This window comes from Crinia signifera, chromosome 4, assembly GCF_055691185.1.
Source record: "Crinia signifera chromosome 4, ASM5569118v1, whole genome shotgun sequence".
NCBI classification, from domain to species: domain Eukaryota; kingdom Metazoa; phylum Chordata; class Amphibia; order Anura; family Myobatrachidae; genus Crinia; species Crinia signifera.
Genome location: NC_139220.1, coordinates 307,264,109 through 307,282,156, shown reverse-complemented (window position 1 = coordinate 307,282,156; position 18,048 = coordinate 307,264,109).

Here is an 18,048-nt window from a genome sequence, read left to right as displayed (position 1 = left end):
ATAAAAGTTATGTTTTAAGAATAAATACTTGTTGGTGCACCACACCAGGACAAATCTTTTTTCTTTCCTTTTCCTTAATTTTCCCCACATCTTGCTCCCATTCTTGTTTATTTTTTTCTATCTGGGGGCTCCTAAGCTCCTTCACTAGTATCCTATATATTTCCGCCACCTTCACCTTTCTTTCCCTATTTAAGATATTTTTAATTGGGGAGTCTTTTATGTTCACATTCCTGCCCCCATATGTCTTATTAAGACTACCCCTCAATTATAAGTATCGAAAAAAGAAACCTCTGGGTACAGTAGCTTGTGTTACATATCTAGTTGGTTATAGGCAGTGGTCGAAGTGGAAATTTTTAAGTGGGGGTGTGGAAAAGTTATAAATATTATTCAGCGCGCTCCAGAAGAGGGGTCTTGGCCATATATAAATGGGCATGTCACAAAGATAGAGGTGTGGCTTCATCACAATATGCCACATACCATAATACCCGATGCACATGATGACACACACAGTAATGCCCATTACACATCATGCCACACACCATAATGCCCATTGCACATGACTTCACACACCGTAATGCCCATTACACATGACACAACACACTGTAATGTTCAATTGGATGCGTTATAGCCATAGAAGGTACAGGGCTTCATTACCACAAATTTGTCAGGGGAGCTATAGCCAAGTAAACTGCAATAGTGTAAAACTGGGTACACACTATATGATACACCGCCGATATAATTAACGATAATGGCGCATACACTGACCAATATAGGGTATACACACTAGATGATATGCACCATTTGATACACTTCCCCAATAAATAATGTATTATTGATGCAATATGCATCATTAAATGCTAATAATTTGGGTTTAAAAGCAATTTCCCCATGAGCCCACAGTGGCTGCCCCACACTTACATGCTGCATGGTAAATAGCAGAGCAGGACTGTAGGGACGGGGAGGCAGATTAGCAGCTACTGGTTACCCCCTAAAGCCAGAGAGCAGCAGATATCATCCAAGGTTGGTAGCCACATGCCATTCTGGGAGTTGTTGTCCCCCTACCACCACTAGTGAGCTTCAGGTGGCACAACTTCCGCCTGCACACATTATGCCCATCATACCTGCGCCAGGAGGAGGCCGGCAGTGGTGACCCTCGGTGATCCTGGTGACTCCGCTCACATGACTTGTTTCTGGTGCTTTCGTTCCCCGCTTCGGGACACCACAGCTAAATAGCCGTGACCCGCTTTGAAGATAGACGGGTAGTTCGGCGCTCTATGCCTAATGTTCCATCGCTGCCATTCTGCCAGTGGGTTAGTGGCTGCGACGGAGTAATTTTTTTTTTTCTAAATGACAGCGCGGGGCATGTTGCACCCTAACCACAGGCCAAGTCTAACATCTCCCCACCTTTCCCTATAGCCAGGTATCAGCAGCTACACAGTCTCCTGTGTGCTGTAATGAATGTCCTCCATCTCTGCTGCACGGAGGGGAAAAAAAAAAGTTCAGTGCTCGAAGTGCCGGTATGTCATACCGTTGTATACCGGCCCACTTCGAGCACTGATATAGGTCTTCAGTGCCCCAGCTTGATATACTTGGCCGACATTTACTAACCCTACTCTTCCCCATGAGACTCTAGTTTCTTCCTCATTCATTTTATTCTTTCTTTCCTTAATTCCTTTGATCCATATTGGGGTTTCCGGGTCTAAACCTTCATAACTCATTATTCTATTTGCATTTTCCCATATTGTTTTTGCTTGTCTAATTAAGTTTATTTTTTATTTTTTGCCTATTTCCTATCAAGACCACTTGTCTAGTTGTCATATTGCCACAATTCTGTGAGATTAAATTATTTATCAGTGCGTTTTCTTCCCCTCTTATCCATATTTGAGTATGAGCCAGTTGTGTTGATATGTAATACAAACGGAAATGCGGCAAAACCAGGACCCCCTATTTTTTAGGTCTTAATAAGGTGTCACTTTTTATTCTTACCCTCTTAGCCCCCCATAACAATGAGACTGTAATAGAGTCTATCCTCTTAAATATGTTCATGGGTAGGTATACTGGTGAGTTTTGAAAAGTATATAAGAATTTTGGTAGTATCAGTGGCGTAACTATAAATTTTGCTCCCCCCTGCCAAAAAGTGTGTGGCGCCGCCCCCCCTCCAGGCTCCTCTCAAGCATGTTTCCCCAGCATGTGACGTGATGACGTCACACGCATAACGGAGAAACTGAAGCAGGAGAGAGGAAGAGAGACCAGCATACACTGCTGCTTTCCTTGGCTCCGACGCATTCCAGGCCGCCATAGCACGCCCATCCGCCTGCCCATCCTGTACACAGTAGCCAATAGCTGGCTGTGTGTACAGTTAATTGAATCAGTTGTCATCTCTGCCATGGCCCCACCCACACTGCAGCTGACTCGTGTCCAGTGCTCTGTCAGTGGGTAGCGGCAGGCAGCAGCATGTCAGTGCGTCAAGCGGGTGCCGGCACCCACACAGACCCTGCTGCTGCTTGCTCCCCCAAGCTGCTGCTGGGGCTGCCTTACAGTAGTTCCGCCACTGGGTAGTATCCCCATTTTTATCAGATTTACCCTCCCTGTTACTGTTAGGGGTAGTCGGATCCATGTTTGGGCCTTTCCCTGATACATCTTAATAAGTGGTTCAATATTAAATTTCACATATTCCTCCGCATTGTTTGTTACATGAATTCCCAAATATTTTGTGTCATCCACCCACCTCAATGGGCCTCCATTCCTGCTCTGTTGCAGACTATTACCTCTCAGGGGCATTATGTCAGATTTCCCCCAGTTTATTCTTAATCCGGAGTATTTCCCGAATGTTTTGACATTTTTTAGAACTGCGGGGTAGTTCTGCTATATGATTGCATAGGTAGATCAACATGTCGTCTGCATACATAGATATTATTTCACGAACTCCCCCCTCCTGTCCAAATCCAATCAATTCAGGGGTATTTCTTAGCATACAAGCCAAAGGCTCTATTGCCAGGTTGAACAAGGCAGGGGACATGGGACACCCCTGCCTCGTCCCCCTGGCCAAACCAAATGGCTCTGTGCAGAATCCATTAATTTGGACTCTGGCCCTTGGTTCCCTATATAGGAGTTTTATCCATCCCATATATCTGGGACCAAACCCATATTCTTCCAACACCGTCCACAAATATGTCCACTCTACACAATTATATGCTTTTGCCACATCTAACGATATTACTTGGACCAGTGCGCTTTAATATCTTTGTTAGTGACATTGCAAATGGTTTTGAAGGGAAAGTATGCCTTTTTGCAGATAATACAAAGATATGCAACAGAGTAGACACACCAGGAGGGGTAAATCAAATGACTGATGATCTAAGTAAACTTGAGAATTGGTCAAGAACATGGCAACTACAGTTTAATGCTAAACAATGCAAAATTATGCACTTGGGACTCAAAAACCCAAAGGCTCAATATAGTATCATGGGTACTATAATGGAAACTACTGAGGAGGAAAGAGATCTAGGAGTCACTATTTCAAGTGACTTAAAGGCAGGAAAGCAATGTAGCAAAGCAATGAGGAAGGCTAGTCAGATGCTTGGTTGCATAGGGAGAGGAATCAGTAGCAGAAAAAAAGATGTAATAATGCCACTTTATAGGTCATTGGTGCAACCTCATCTGGAATACTGTGTCCAGTTCTGGAGACCATATCTTCAGAAGGATATAAATACATTGGAGAGTGTACAAAGAAGGGCAACTAAAATGTTGCATGGCCTACATCACAAAACTTACCTGGATAGACTAAAAGATCTTAACATAGTTTGGAGCAGAGAAGGGAAAGGGGGGACATGATAGAAATCTTCAAATATATCAAGGGTTTTAACATAGTACAGGAGGGAAATTTTCTTCAAAGGAAAAGAAGTAATAGAACACGAGGACATGCACTGAAACTGGAGGGAGGTAGGTTCAGGGGAAATGTTAGAAAGAATTACTTCACAGAAAGGGTAGTGGATAAGTGGAATAGCCTCCCATCAGAGGCGGTAGAGGCAAATACAGTAGTACAATGTAAACATGCTTGGGATAGGCATATGAATATCCTTACAAAGAAATAAGGATTTTAAAGGGTTGAGATTACCTAAAGGGCAAAAAAAGGGGCAGACTAGATGGGCCAAATGATTCTTATCTGCCGTCAAATTCTATGTTTCTATGTTTCTATTATAGCTTTTAATTTTTCCTGTTCTTGTTTGCTCTGTAGATTTATATGCAGCCGTCTAATAATCGCCCCTGTACTCATACCCAGCCGGAACCCCGTTTGATCTGGGTGGATGACACTATTGGAAACTACCTCCAATCTTTGAGCCAATACCTTAGCCAGTATTTTAGCATCCATATTGATTAATGAGATGGGTCTGTATGATTCTGGTTTACATGGATCCTTATTTTCTTTGGGGATTACTATGATTACGGCTTCGTCCATTGATGCCGGTAATGTACCCTCTACCAAACTGTTATTGAATTGTTCTAGGTTTATTTTTGGAATTTGTATCCCAGCCAGAAACTGTATAATTTCCTCCACCCAATATTCTAACGTAGATGTATACAATTCTTTATAGTAATTAACAAATATCTGAGTCATTTCTGGTATACTATCTGCCATAATCCCATCTTCTGACTCCATCTGTACAATATAATTTTTTGGTGCTGAATTCCTAACCAACCGGGCCATATAGCTCCCTGGTCTGTCATCATTTATGTATTTACATTGGGATAAAATCCCTTCCTGTCTCACTGCTTCGACCCGTAGCTCATTTGTCCACAGTCAACGATTCCTTCGTTTTTTCCGTTTTATTCTGCATATATTGATTCTCAAGTATTTTATTGTTTTTTTCCAGCTCCTGTTTTTTTCCCCGCGAGTTCTTTTTTATTTGCGCTATCCTCTTGATTTATGACCCTCTAATAACAGCCTTCCCTGCATCCCACACTACCATCTGTGGTGCAGAATCTGTTTTTTTTTCGAAGTATTCCTCCCACTCCTGTTCTAATTCTACTCCTGCTCCCATGTGTTCTAGCCATGCAGGATGGCATTGCCACATTCTACAACCCCTATCCTCCTGTTGTTTTTTTCTACCATTATCGGGGAGTGATCGGATATATGCCATGGGGTAGATATTCTATGTTTTCTATTCTGGGAAACATTTTATCATCAACCAGTACCATGTCAATGCGGGATAAGGCCTCCAAGGACCTTGAGTAGCATGAGTATATCACATTATCCGGGTGTCTCTCCCTCCACACATCCCTCCATCCAATATCCCCTATGAACTTATCAAATCCCTTCTTCCCCACCTTACCTACTTCCCCAGTTCGGTTCCATCTAAGGATTCACATATACAGAGGTCTTTCCCTGGCGCAGCTCAGTATGACTGAGTTTGCCACACACATGGGTTAATTGTTAGGTCTGACAGATCCTTAGTTCCCTAGTAGAACTCTCTCCTGGCTTATTACTGTGTACAGATGAAGCCGTGCTTAGTTAATCTCCTGGTGCACCAGAGATTTCTATTTGGCGCTGACCTGTTAGCAAGCATACAAAACAGCAGGACAAAGAGATAGAAACAAACTTCTACAGTTGAAAGAAAAAAACAACAGTACCGATAACACAAACAATGACATATATTTCATGACAGAATTCAGCAAAGAAGCCAGTCAGATAAAATCAATAATCAATAAACACTGGAAAATTCTGTTAAAAGATGACACGTTATCAGGCATACTACCAACACACCCCAAAGTTGAATAAAGAAAAGCGAAAAGAAAGGGACCTACGGAGGTTTAAAGGAATGCATGGGTCTTCAACCTGTGGCCCTCCAGATGTTGTGAAACTACATGTTCCAACATGCATTGCCACATTTTTTCCTATAAGAGCATACCAAAAAACCTCATGGCATGCTGGGATATGTAGTTGCACAACATCTGGAGGGCCACAGGTTGAAGACCCGTGTCTTAAAGGATCACCTGAACTCCTGTCGGGAAACTCCCTGGAGTGACATGACACTGAAAATTCCCCAATTGGGAGACCCCAAAGAGGTGTAAATAAACACCAATTAAGCCCACACCTGGCACCCATCCCTTAAATAAGTCATTTGTAAACAATAAAACACTAATTTCAGTATAACTACTCTCCATCTGTTTCTTGTTGTCTACACGCACCAGCACACAATCCACCTCACTAACTTTTTCTCCTGATCTAAGGCAATATTTCACACACAGGCAGCGCTAAAGCCCACCCAACTGTAACATATACGGATATAAGCAGCCTGGAGACAAAGGTCCAAATTAGGCCCAAAGAGAGGTCTATTGGATACACACTCTGGATACAGTGGCTCCGAATGGCTGGGATGAAAAGTTGGCTTGGAATGTATTGCTATAAGGACAAGCACCCCATGTATACTTTTTATATAGGTCAGTGGTTCCCAAATTGTGCACCGCGGTTCCTGGGGTGCCGCAGCACAGTGACAGGGGTGCTGCCATGCCAGTGTCCCTAGAGTCCCACTTTGTAATTAATGACAAGCTTGGGGCATGGAGAGAGCACAGAGAGGGGGTGGGGAGTGAGCACCGGGAGCAGGGTGGGGAGTGAGCACCGGGAGCGGGGTGGGGAGTGAGCAGCGGAAGCGGGGTGGGGAGTGAGTGCCAGAAAGCATGTGTGGAGTGAGCACCGGAAGGGGTGCATAGAGTGAGCGCCAGCAGAGAGGCAGGGAGTGAGTGCCAGGGGTGGGGAGTGAGTGCCAGGAGGGGTGTGTGGAGTTAGGTGGGGAGTGAGCATCGGGCTGGTAGGAGGAGTGAGCACTTGGAGGGGGTGGGTCATGCATGTGGGATGAGTCAGCCTGCAGCCACAGCGGGGAGAGATGAGCAGGGGGATTACAGCACTTACCTGTGCCTGGGGTCAGACGGTGGCGGCTGCAGGAGTGTGCACAGTTGCATAGTAGGGAGCTGGGGGGGGAGATGGGTTGGTGGTATAAGTCATTTTTACATGGAAAGGGTGAAGCTGGCAAGGGGGGTCTAGGATGGTGCTGCATAGTAGGGAGTTATAGGGTTGGGGGGTGGGGTGCAGAGCCAAATTAAGGTGGGGGCTCTGGGTGTCATTATCCCTAGGCCTCCCTATCTGAAAGGGCCACCTCCTGCCGCATATTGAATCTCTGTCAGGAATCCGATCTGCGGCACTGCTCCTCACCACTGTCAGCCAGCCACCACAGCCAGCAGCGCTGCAGAGTCAGTTAACCTACAGCCTGTGCCGGAAGTGCCTAGCACACAGGCTGCAGGGAAGGAGACAGGACCCAGCCACCTGCCCCGATGCTACTACAGGGTGTTTGGAGGATGGTTCAGAGCACCGGAAGGAGGTACCCAGAGTTCTACATATAAATATATCAGATCTGAAACATTGTGGGTGCTAAAAATCACCCACAATGTGCCCATGATGGGTCAGATTCCGATATATCTTATGTACAGCAGGTCCGACCCCCTGATCCAATCTGATGTGCATGGGAACGCACATCAGATTGGATCAGATGTCACAAACATGTGATTTTGGGCTAATTTCACCCAATAATACCTTAATGACTCAACTGCTGACTTAATGGCCAAGAATTCCTGCTCTACCTTTGAGTACTTGTGCTCTCTTGGCAATAATTTACGGCTACGGTAGAGAATGGTCTTCTCTCCATCTAACTCTTGAGAAAGAATTGCTCCTAATCCTGTCCCAGAGGCATCCGTCTGTAGCACAAATAGTTTTTTTAAGTCAGGAACTTGCAAGACAGGCTCAGCACACAAAGCTAATCTTAAATCCTGCCAAGTAGTTTCCCCTGGTCTAGACTACATTATCTTGTCTGGGGACTATGTTTTAAGACATTCGGATTGCAGAGCTGCTCTAGTGGTGAAATCTTGAATGAACCTGCTATAATATCTCACCAGACCGAGAAATGTCCTAAGCTGTGACTTACATTTAGGTTTAGACCAGGTGAGAACTGCTTTTACCTTTCTAGGCTGAGGTTTAACCTGCCCACAATGTACCTAAAATACTTGGCTTCTACCATATCAATGGCACATTTCTCGGGGTTGGCGGTAAACCCGTGTGCCCGTAGAGACTTTAAAACGGCTTCTACCTTTGGTAGGTGTCACTCAGCTGAAATAACAATGGGGTGCAGAAGGCTATGTTTGCCTTAGCAGCTTCTGTTAATGGAATCTGCCAATAACCTTTTGTCAAATCAAGTGTATTGAGATACTGACTATTGGCTACATTTTCTACCAACTCATCAACCCGGGGTATAGGGTAAGAATCGAACCGGGACACTTGGAAATCATTGCAGAACCTTAAAGAACCTGAAGGCTTAGGTACTAATTGGATTATTCCACTCACTGGTGGATTCCTCTATAACCCCTAGGCGTAACTCTCTTCCACCTCCTGCTTTACTGCTTCCTGCTTTGCTTTGGGTATGCGATATGTCCTTTGTTTATTGACCATCCTGGTTCACAACATCATGGATGATCTGTCTTTCCCGGAATGGCAGAAAACACATCTTGGTAGAGCTCCATCAAGTTCACCACTTCCTATTTCTGTCCAAGAGTAAGTGTGACTTCAATGGGCATCTGACATTCTGGGACCTTTTTAGCTACCAAAGAGGGCTGACTGGCACTTTCCTTCCATGGTTTTAACAGGTTTATATGGTAGATTTGTACCTCCCTCTATCCCTCCTGTTGGACGTTGTAATTGACCGTCCTACCACCTTTATGATCTCATAAGGGCTCTGCCATTGTGCATACATCTAGCTTTCTGTGGTGGGCTCCAGCACTAACAATTTGTCTCCTGGGTTAAAGGACCAGTTAACTGAGGTAATGTCATACTGTAGCTTTGCTTCTGGTGTTGTTGGGCCCTTTCCATGTGTTTGTTCAGAAGTGGCACAATCTGCCTTAGACAGCCGTATAACTGGGCCGCAAACTGAACGACATTATGGTCCTGGCATGGTTGTTCTTGTCACCCTTCTTTCAAGAGATCCAGGATCCCTTTGGGCTGTCTCACATAGAGAAGCTTAAAGGGACTAAACTCTGTAGAGGATTGGGATACCAATCTGACCACAAAAGGTAGGAGCAGCTCCGAATCTCGTTTTCTTGTAGCACTGCCCTCTTTATTGTTTGCTTAAGGGCTCAAGCCTTTCTACCAGGCCATCTGTTTGTGGGTGGTACACTGAGGTGGTAATCCTGTCTACTTTTAGCAACCGGCACAAACTCTTTATGAGTTTAGAAACAAAAGGTGTAACTTGGTCCGTTAAGACCTCTTTTGGTATTCCTAAGATGGTATACATGGTGAGTAGTTTTCTCGCAATGGTGCCAGATTTCATATTATGCATGGGCATAGCCTCCAGGTACCTGGTAGCATAATCAACTACTACTAATATGTATTGGTGCCAGAGCCGGCCTTAGGCATAGGCAAACTAGGCAATTGCCTAGGGCATTTGGAATGCCTAGGGGCATCACCCGCTTCTGCTGATTAAAATGATATGCAGCATGCCTATATTCTGTGTGTGAGTGAGGCTGTATCTGCATATGAAATAGTGTATTCATGGAAATCACTGTAACATAGCATTCCGTATGCAGTTGCAGCCACAGTCGCACACAGAATATAGGCATGCTGCATATCATTTTAATCATTGGAAGCTCCTTGTGTGTGCTGGTCATAACAATGCAAATAAGATGAATTTTCAGTAAAAACGGCACCCAACATTAGCAGAACTGGCCAGGAGCTGCATGGCTTATTGAGTCAAGATGTATGAGGAAACATCTGTATCCAAGCAGGGGCATAGGTCACAGTGTTAGCGGCTGTGCGAGTGCTATCTGCAGGTGGGTTGCTTGTGCAATAGTGTTCGGCATATGTGTAAGGGGCATTATGTGTGTCATGTATAAATGCATTAATAATGTGTGACATATGTGTAACAGGCATTATGTGTGTCATGTGTATAAGTGCATTAATAATGTGCAACATATGTGTAATGGGAATTATGTGTGTAATGCAGGGCTATTTTTCTGCAGGCTCCAGCAGGAACTGTGGCCCTTATTCTAGTTCACTCTTTCTGACAAAATATTTCTTAGATGGACAAAACCATGTGCACTGCAGGTGAGGCAGGTGTTATTTGTGCAGAGATAATTAGATTTGGGTGAGGTTTTACACCTGCCTCACCTGCAGTGCACATGGTTTTGTCCATCTAAGAAATATTTTGTCAGAAAGAGTAAACTAGAATAAGGGCCTCAGTTCCTGCTGGAGCCTGCTGAAAAATAGCCCTGGTGTCATGTGTATAAGGGCAGTAATAATGTGCAACAGATGTGTAAGGGGCATTATGTGTGTCATTATGTGTATGAAGGGCATTAATAAAGGTTGGCATAATGTGTAAGGGGCATTATGGTTATAAGGACATTAATAATGTGTGTCATGTGTAAGGTGCATTACTGCATGGTATTATCAGGGGTACAGAGAGAAAGGGGTAGGGGGTACAAATTACCCAGGCCAAGGTCTGATGGAAGGGCCCAGTGGGGGCCCTGGGCCCCCTCCCCTTAAGTGACAGCAGCAGCTGCAGCTCTTCTCCTCTGCCCAGCACACACTGCTTTGTGCTGGGTTGCAGTGTGGCCATGGAGGTGCTTAAAATACAATATTTTCTCAGGATTTTTTTCTAAGGGTATAATGTGAGGTGTAATGTACATAAGGTAAAGTGGTACTACTGTGTGATGTAACGTGAATAAGGGACACCATCGCAAGATATAATGTGAATAAAGTTGCACTACTGTGTGGCATAATTTGCATTGGGGGTACTATTGGGTGGCCATGCCCCTTCCCAGCAAGAACACACCCCTGTTTGGGCTGAGCACCAAAAGTGTGCACTGTTTCTATTTAAAATATTGCGGGTAGGAGCACCAAAATGATGACTGCTGTGATGAGGGTTGATGGTGCTGGGAAAGGGGAGCAGGGTCAGAGGCGGAACTAGTGGCGGTGCTAGGGGGCACTGCCAAAATCTTGCCTAGGGCGTCATTTAGGCTAGGGCCGGCTCTGATTGGTGCCCTCAAACAGATTTTTCTACTGGCCCTATCAGATCCATACCAATCTGCTCAAAAGGCACGGAAATGATAGGGAGGTGTAACAGTGGAGCACTAAACTCTGGCTGTGGGGCTGTCTTTTGGCACACTGGGCATTCCTGACAATACCTCTTTATGGAAGCATAGATGCAAGGTCAAAAGAACCTTAATTGGATGCATTGTAGTGTTTTATCCTCCCCCAGATGGCCACTCCACAAATGTGTATGTGCAGCTTCTAATACCATTCGTTCTAGTTTTCAGGGAACTAAGAGCTAATCTACCATTTTCCCATGAAAAGTAGCAACATGATATCGCAAATCATTTTTCAAAACAAAATATGGTAACCCTGTGATGTTAAAGCATCAATTACCCTGCCATTAACCACTTTAACAGTCTCAAAGGCGTGTACCAAATTGATGTCATTGCCTTGATCTCTCCAAGAGTCCAAACTTTGGTAGTCTCTGTCCCCCGAGTTACTTCAGTGGCTGATGTTTTGTTGGTGTCATGGCAGGTAACCAGCTCCTGCAGCAATGGAAAGTCATGACCCAGGATCAGCAGACAAGGTGGTCTTGTGGTCACCGACACTACCACCTTTACTGACCAACCTTGAATGGTAAGGGGTAAGTAGACACATGGGCATCCCTCCACATCACCATGGATGAACAAAACACCCTGACAGGAAGCTGGACCTTGTCAGCTCCTGGAGGAACCACATTGGCAGAGACGATGATGAGCTCACTTACGGTATCCACTAGAGCCCAGATCTCCTGGCCTTCCAACTGTACCAGCACTTGGAACAGGGAGGACTCTGCTTGAGATACACCTGCAGCCACCATGCTGACCATTGGCCGAGCCATTTTTCCCGCACTGCAATCCATCAGCTTTGGCCAGTCCCTCCACACATGTCCAGGCTCACCACACTCAAAGCACACCAAGGGAGGAGCATCAGATGCCGCTCTAAACCATCTAACACCCACATATTTTTGTCCAGTGCGACTATCTCCACAATCCTCACCGCAGAGTTTTTATCCGACTGCAACCAGGCCCTTGCCGGCCAGACTAGTTTGGTCAGATGAATCCTGGGAGGCCCAGAGCCCTCCAGTCATGGAATTCCTGGACTTTGCTGGGCCCAGTTACTCCAATTCTGTCAAGTATAGCCTTTTTAAGGCCAGGCTGGAGCACATATGTGCGCTGTGCATCCCCTGTTAAACAGGGAGGCAGCCTGTTAGACCATCCCAATCATGCGCTCAAATGTGCAATGTGCAAAGGAATGCCTCTATATCAGGGGTCTTCAACCCATGGCCCGCGGGCCACGAGTGGCCCGCTGAGCTGATCTCAGTGGCCCCCTGCCCGCCATGCACATGATTTTTTTTTTAAGTAAAAGAAAATGCTGCCGAGGGAGGCAGTGTAATGGAGTCCCCTTGGGTGCCGCCTACCCGATTTCCATTGGCTGCAGGCAGGGCAGAGGAGTGGATCCAGCGCGGCTGAGGGAGGAGGAGGCACGTCTGGTCACAAGCTGGGGAGTTGGGACCCGGCGAAGCTGCGGGAGGAGGAGACGCAGCTGGCGGGAGCAGGGGACCCGGTACTGGAACTGCAGGAGGAGGAGGCACAGCTGGTGGAGGGGACCCGGTTAAACTGCAGGAGTAGGCATGGATGGTGGAAGCAGGTGACCCGTCAAAGCTGCAGGATGAGGAGGTACATCTGGCGGGAGCAGGGGACCTGGCAAAGCTGCAGGCATTACTGGGGGGATTGTGTGTGGGGCATTACTGGGGGCATTGTGTGTGAGGGGCACTGCTGGGGCATTGTGTGTGAGGGGCACTGCAAGGGCATTGTGTGAGGGGCACTGCTGGGGCATTGTGTGAGGGGCACTGCTGGAGCATTGTGTGAGGGGCACTGCTGGGGCATTGTGTGTGAGGGGCACTGCTGGGGCATTGTGTGTGAGGGGCACTGCTGGGGCATTGTGTGTGAGGGGCACTGCTGGGGCATTGTGTGTGAGGGGCACTGCTGGGGTATTGTGTGAGGGGCACTGCTGGGGCATTGTGTGAGGGGCACTGCTGGGGCATTAGGTGAGGGGCACTGCTGGGGCATCATATGTATAAGCAGGAGTACTGCTGGCATTATGGTCTGTAGCATAATGGGCATCAGTGTGGGGCATAATGTGCAATGGGCATAATTTTTTGTGAATTAATGTGTAATGGGCATCACGGTGCGGCATAATGTGTAATGGGCATTATGGTGTATGACATAATGTACAACAGGTATTACGGTGTGTGGCATAATGTCTAATGGACACTATGGTGTGATGCACAATGTGTAATGGGCATTACGGATAAACAGTGTAACAGTGTATATTGATTTAAGTAGCCTTTCATTGTTTGGGTTTGATCTGTGAGGCATACTATTTCACTGTGTGGGCCTTCATGTTTATATGTCATTGTGCAGCCTTCAGTCAACTTAAGCGTGTGAGGACAACGACCATTCCTGCGGTAACCAATGTCTGGTCATGCAGGTTGCAAAAGAGGTGTCAGGTAATTGTTTTCCTGCTAGTTCACACTCGTTATAATTAGACCACGCCCCTTATAATTAGGTCACACCCGGTTTTGGGAGCGCGCCTACGGCGCGTGCAATTTATTCAATATCAAATTATATAGGGGGGGGGGGGGGCACATATTTTACTGTTTGCACTGGAACACAAATTGGCTGCTGATAACTATTAGGGTGTGTTTGTGTGTGTGTGGGGTTATGTGCTGAGTATGGGCGGCTGTGCCAACTATCTATGAAGGACTGTGCTGACGTTATAGGGGAGCTGTGATTCTATGGGGCTGTCCGAAATTCCGTAGGCGATTTTAGTGGCCCTCGGGCTTCACTGGATTTTTTTAGGTGGCCCACGCTGTCTTAAAGGTTGAAGACCCCTGCTCTATATCATCACCGGTGAGCCTGCTGGCTCTGCATCTGGGCTTGCTGTCTTTCAGCCAAATGCTACTGACAACCATTTTCTGCTACCCCTCATATATCATCTGGCAAGCAGCCATATGCATTCATTTTTAAAGGCAGTAGCATGCAGACAATCTCAGCATCACAGACCTTTGCAAAGGCTCCAATGGTCCTTACAATAGCCCACAGACCCCAGTATATTACTTGGGCAGCTAAGATCAAGAGCAAGGTGATTCTGCCCTGGAAACCCATATATCAGGAAATCTCAGGTGCTGCTGATTAGACACCTGGGTTCTGCTACTACTCTAAAACCTGGTCTGTATCCACCACATTACGTTCATGTGGGTAGATGCCACGGGCGCATTGGGACTTGAATCCAGCCCAGGAAACATAGTGCAGCAGCCGGGGGGGGGGGGGGGGTGGCGCCGGTGGTATTTGTAATGCGGGGGTGGCGGTGGATGTTGAATGAATGTAATGCGCAAAGGAGGTGGCATTGGCGGCGGATGTAATGCGGAGGGTGTATGTAATGCAGAGGGGGTGGTGAAGGTTCATTACATACCTGTTGCTTTCTGCTCCGTGGCTCCAGATGCCGGGCGGAGGGGGGCGGAGTTTCATCAGCCAGGCGGAGGGGGGGAACGGGAGCTGCTGGGGGCAGCAGCAACAGTAGAGAGGAAAACAGAAAGGCCCATGGGAGGTGCTGTGCACTGTCGCGCATGTGCTGCAGCCTTCCCACGGCCATTATGGACTCGAGCAAAGTGCCGCGGCCGCTGCCCACTGTTGCGCGGTCCGTGACCCAACCAGCCCGGGATATGACCAGGTTTCCCGGTGGGCCAATCCGCCCCTGGTAGATGCTGACTCATTACCAGTATGCTGCAGCAGCCACATGGGTCATCAGGTTGCCAAGCCATGTATCTGACCAGCAGCTTCCACTTCCACTGGAAGTCCCACTGGTGGCTGCAGGGCGGCTTCTCACCACATACACATCGGGAAATCTCTAAAGTATAAGGTAAGGTTGTCAGCAGTTCTGTGTTGGTTATGTGGCACTTGCACTTTATTGCCATTCGCCCTGATGAAAAAGGCTACGGCCTTGAAATGTTACCGACATCTGTTCTATGGCTGTTTATCACTGTGAGTTTAATACACTGAATGTTTAATGTCCGGTGAGTGCTGCCTCTTCCTTTGTTGGGTAACCTGCCAAAGCATCTCCCATTTATACTCTTGTGCATCTACAATAAATCACATTGTGGCTCATAGAAGAGCATTTAGCGGAGCGTGGTGCAGAGCTAAGACTAAGGGTCCGATTCAGACCTGTCAAAATTCCTCCACTTCCCAGATAATGGGGGTCTGCGCATGTGCAAACCCCCAGAGCAAACGCCTTTGGCGAGTTTTACACTCTTTGGGACATTCACAAAATGATTGACAGCCAGGGGGGTATTGCTGGGGTCTGCCCAGAATTTCATGGGCGTGCCCACAAAAACTGTGAATACGCCCTTAGAAATACTGGGCATACCTCTGTGAACGCAGGCATGCCCACATGACATCAGCACATGACATCAGCACCCGACCCCAATTCAGGCATCATTGTGCAGTATAAAAGTAAATCCAGGCCAGTGGCGTAAAAATAAATTATGCACCCCCCACCGGGAAAATTTGGGTGCCAACCTGGGAAAATTTTGTCCTCCCCAGTTAAACCCCCACCCTACACCTCCGCGATGGTCTGTGGCTAGGAGTTGGGACACTGGTTTGCTGCCGCATCTGCTGTAGCCAGGACCCACAGATTTACTAGCCTGGTCCCGGTGCTCCTCCTGGCTCAGCCTCCTTATGAAAAATGTCCCTCACAAAATGGCCACCCCCTAACAGCAGACCATTTTTAAGGATGCTAGAGGAGGCCGCAGCCTCCTCTAGCATCCTCAAAAACTGTCTGCTGATAAAACAATCTTATTTATGTATACTTTATAGCCCTTAAATATAATAGCAAACCCTGAAATAATTGCACGCCAACACAAACTTATAAAAAAATGCTTTACTTGTACATTAGGTTAATTACAGGTATTTGCAAATGCAGACTAACACAAGAAACATAAAATTGATTAGCTAATACTTAAATAGTAATTCTAAATCAAATCAAAATGGAAACCTTTCAAGGACAGTGATCAGCCATTAAACCTCATTTCATAGTTACCTCCAGCCCCCTGCTTGCCTGTTCTTCCTCAACTGCCTGCCCCTTCCTTTTCTAACTGATATTTAAACCTTAATCACATTAATTAATTAATTCATTAATTAATTACTCATAAGCATTGAGGGCCAGATACACTAAGCTTCAAAAGTGATAAAATGGAGAGTGATTAAGAGCCATCCAATCAGATCATACCTGCTATGTTACAATCTGTGTTTGAAAAATGACAGGTAGGAGCTGATTGGCTGGTTGTTTATCACACTCCATTTTATCACTTTTGAAGCTTAGTGCATCTGGCCCTCAATGCTTATGAGTAATTAATTAATTAATTAATTAATGTGATTAAGGTTTAAATATCAGAGTTAGAAAAGGAAGGGGCAGGCAGTTGAGGAAGAACAGGCAAGCAGGGGGCTGGAGGTAACTATGAAATGAGGTTTAATGGCTGATCACTGTCCTTGAAAGGTTTCCATTTTGAATTGCTTATGAGTAATTAATGCTTATGAGTAATTAATTAATGAATGAATTAAGTAATGTGATTAAGGTTTAAATATCAGAGTTAGAGAAGGAAGGGGCAGGTAGTTGAGGAAGAACAGACATGTCTTATTGGCAAGCTTTGCTTTTAATCATGATGTCATCATTCACCCAATACCCACCTTACTTGTTACTAGGAAAGGATTCAGTGGCCTTGGGGTCTATGCATGTGTGGCCCTGTAATCATATTGTTGATAAGTTTGTGGAGACTAGCTGGCTGTCCTTGCTCCACTATACTGTCAACATCACATTATTAAGCTTCTAAAACCCAAAACAATTCTCTATAAGAAATCACTTTTATGTATTTATTTATTAACAGTTTCTTATATAGCGCATACATATTCCGCAGCGCTTTACAGAGAATATTTGAACATTCACATCAATCCCTGCCCCAGTGGAGCTTACAATCTATGTTCCCTACCACATGTACATGAACACACAGGCATGCTAGGGTTAATTTTGTTAGGAGCCAAATAACCTACAAGTATATTTTTGGATTGTGGGAGGAAACCGGAGTACCCGGAGGAAACCCACGCAAATACGGGGAGAATATACAAACTCCGCACAGTTAGGGCCATGGTGGGAATGGAACCCATGACCTCAGCACTGTGAGGCAGTAATGCTAACCATTACACCATCCGTACTGGCCCGGATGATTCTTCAGCCATTTGACAATATTTTTATGCATGTCATAGTTGACAAAATGGTTGCTGCTTAGCGCAAAGGGTAGGCCTCATACGCCGTGGCTAGTACCTTGCGCCACATACGCATAAGGGTAGGCCTTATACGCCGTGGCTAGTACCTTGCGCCACCTGCAGCAATAAATAACAGAATTTAAGAAAACAGAGTGTAATAAAAGCATAAATTATTGATGCGTTATTTCTGTTTTGACACTGCTTTAAGGGGGCGGCCATTTTGTAAGGTATATTTTTCATAAGGAGGCTGAGCATGCTGGGACCAGGCTGGTAAAACAGCGGGTCCACTCCCAACTCCCAGCCACAGCAGATAGCAATAGCCCCCGCAGACCTCTGTTGCCGAGCGCCCGCACTTAGTCAGCACCTCCACGCTGTTGTGGTGTCTGCGACGCTATTGTTACGCCACTGGTCGAGGCTAAATTTAATCTGCGAAGAAAGGAAAACTCATTTGATGGTCAACGAAGATCGAATGACTTTTCTTTTGCATGGCTGAACGCTTACACATCGGCTCACATCATATTATGAGGATTCGGGCGGTGGGGTGGGCGTGTGTTTGGTGTGAATATATGCAGCCTCGGGAGCAGGTCTGAATTGGGCCCTTAGTGCACCAAATGCGCA